Source organism: Macrosteles quadrilineatus, unplaced genomic scaffold (genome assembly GCF_028750875.1).
Source record: "Macrosteles quadrilineatus isolate MER2022 unplaced genomic scaffold, UCM_ALF_1.0 Scaffold_157__1_contigs__length_249275, whole genome shotgun sequence".
NCBI classification, from domain to species: domain Eukaryota; kingdom Metazoa; phylum Arthropoda; class Insecta; order Hemiptera; family Cicadellidae; genus Macrosteles; species Macrosteles quadrilineatus.
This window is the reverse complement of record NW_026542750.1, coordinates 232,465-236,175: the sequence shown is the minus strand read 5'-3', so window position 1 is coordinate 236,175 and position 3,711 is coordinate 232,465.

Genomic DNA, 3,711 nt, shown 5'->3' with positions numbered 1-3,711 from the left:
ATATGTATTATTAATAACAAAAACATTATTAAAACTGTTCATTCATATATTATTATTATTATAAAATTATTATAAAATATGTATTTATATTATGATCAAAAACATTTATATATATTTATTTGTATATTATCCTTCCTATAATATTATTATATATGTATTATTCATAACAAAAACATTATTAAAAAGTGTTCATTCATATATAATTATAATTATAAAAAAACTTTAAACTATGTATTTATATTATGATCAAAAAAACCTGTCAATATTTATTTTCATATTATCGTTTCTATAATATTATTATATTTGTATTATTAATTACAAAAACATTACTAAAAAGTGTTCATTCATATATAATTATTATTATAAAAAACTTTTTAATATGTATTTATATTATGATTAAAAAAAACTGTAAATATTTATTTGCATATTATCCTTCCTATAATATTATTATATATGTATTATTAATTACAAAAACATCATTAAAAAGTGTTCATTCATATATAATTATTATTATAAAAATATTATAAAATATGTATTTATATTATGATCAAAAACATTTATATATATTTATTTGTATATTATCCTTCCTATAATATTATTATATATGTATTATTAATAACAAAAACATTATTAAAAAGTGTTCATTCATATATAATTATTATTATAAAAATATTATAAAATATGTATTTATATTATGATCAAAAACATTTATATATATTTATTTGTATATTATCCTTCCTATAATATTATTATATATGTATTATTAATAACAAAAACATTATTCAAAAGTGTTCATTCATATATAATTATTATTATAAAAATATTATAAAATACGTATTTATATTATGATCAAAAACATTTATATATATTTATTTGTATATTATCCTTCCTATAATATTATTATATATGTATTATTAATAACAAAAACATCATTAAAAAGTGTTCATTCATATATAATTATTTTTATATAAAAATTATAAAATATGTATTTATATTATGATCAAAAAAACCTGTCAATATTTATTTTCATATCATCGTTTCTATAATATTATTATATTTGTATTATTAATTACAAAAACATTACTAAAAGTGTTCATTCATATATAATTATTATTATAAAAAACTTTAAAATATGTATTTATATTATGATAAAAAAAACCTGTGAATATTTATTTGCATATTATCCTTACTATAATATTAATATATATGTATTATTATTATTAAAAACATTATTAAAAAGTGTTCATTCATATATAATTATAATTATAAAAATATTATAAAATATGTATTTATATTATGATCAAAAACATTTATATATATTTATTTGTATATTATCCTTCCTATAATATTATTATATATGTATTATTAATAACAAAAACATTATTAAAAAGTGTTCATTCATATATTATTATTATTATAAAATTATTATAAAATATGTATTTATATTATGATCAAAAACATTTATATATATTTATTTGTATATTATCCTTCCTATAATATTATTATATATGTATTATTCATAACAAAAACATTATTAAAAAGTGTTCATTCATATAAAATTATAATTATAAAAAAACTTTAAACTATGTATTTATATTATGATCAAAAAAACCTGTCAATATTTATTTGCATATTATCGTTTCTATAATATTATTATATTTGTATTATTAATTACAAAAACATTACTAAAAAGTGTTCATTCATATATAATTATTATTATAAAAAAACTTTAAACTATGTATTTATATTATGATCAAAAAAACCTGTCAATATTTATTTGCATATTATCGTTTCTATAATATTATTATATTTGTATTATTAATTACAAAAACATTACTAAAAAGTGTTCATTCATATATAATTATTATTATAAAAAAACTTTAAACTATGTATTTATATTATGATCAAAAAAACCTGTCAATATTTATTTGCATATTATCGTTTCTATAATATTATTATATTTGGATTATTAATTAACAAAAACATTACTAAAAAGTGTTCATATATTATTATTATTATAAAAAACTTTAAAATATGTATTTATATTATGATAAAAAAACCTGTGAATATTTATTTGCATATTATCCTTCCTATAATATTATTATATATGTATTATTAATAACAAAAACATTATTAAAAAGTGTTCATTCATATATAATTATTATTATAAAAATATTATAAAATATGTATTTATATTATGATCAAAAACATTTATATATATTTATTTGTATATTATCCTTCCTATAATATTATTATATATGTATTATTAATAACAAAAACATTATTCAAAAGTGTTCATTCATATATAATTATTATTATAAAAATATTTTAAAATATGTATTTATATTATGATCAAAAACATTTATATATATTTATTTGTATATTATCCTTCCTATAATATTATTATATATGTATTATTAATAACAAAAACATCATTAAAAAGTGTTCATTCATATATAATTATTGTTATATAAAAATTATAAAATATGTATTTATATTATGATAAAAAAAAACCTGTCAATATTTAATTGCATATTATCCTTACTATAATATTAATATATATGAATTATTATTATTAAAAACATTATTAAAAAGTGTTCATTCATATATAATTATAATTAAAAAAATATTATAAAATATGTATTTATATTATGATCAAAAACATTTTTATATATTTATTTGTATATTATCCTTCCTATAATATTATTATATATGTATTATTCATAACAAAAACATTATTAAAAAGTGTTCATTCATATATAATTATTATTATAAAAATATTATAAAATATGTATTTATATTATGATCAAAAACATTTATATATATTTATTTGTATATTATCCTTCCTATAATATTATTATATATGTATTATTAATAACAAAAACATTATTCAAAAGTGTTCATTCATATATAATTATTATTATAAAAATATTATAAAATATGTATTTATATTATGATCAAAAACATTTATATATATTTATTTGTATATTATCCTTCCTATAATATTATTATATATGTATTATTAATAACAAAAACATCATTAAAAAGTGTTCATTCATATATAATTATTTTTATATAAAAATTATAAAATATGTATTTATATTATGATAAAAAAAACCTGTCAATATTTAATTGCATATTATCCTTACTATAATATTATTATATAAGTATTATTCATAACAAAAACATTGTTAAAAAGTGTTCATTCATATATAATTATAATTATAAAAAAACTTTAAACTATGTATTTATATTATGATCAAAAAAACCTGTCAATATTTATTTTCATATCATCGTTTCTATAATATTATTATATTTGTATTATTAATTACAAAAACATTACTAAAAAGTGTTCATTCATATATAATTATTATTATAAAAAACTTTAAAATATGTATTTATATTATGATAAAAAAAACCTGTGAATATTTATTTGCATATTATCCTTACTATAATATTAATATATATGTATTATTATTATTAAAAACATTATTAAAAAGTGTTCATTCATATATAATTATAATTATAAAAATATTATAAAATATGTATTTATATTATGATCAAAAACATTTATATATAATTATTTGTATATTATCCTTCCTATAATATTATTATATATGTATTATTCATAACAAAAACATTATTAAAAAGTGTTCATTCATATATAATTATAATTATAAAAAAACTTTAAACTATGTATTTATATTATGA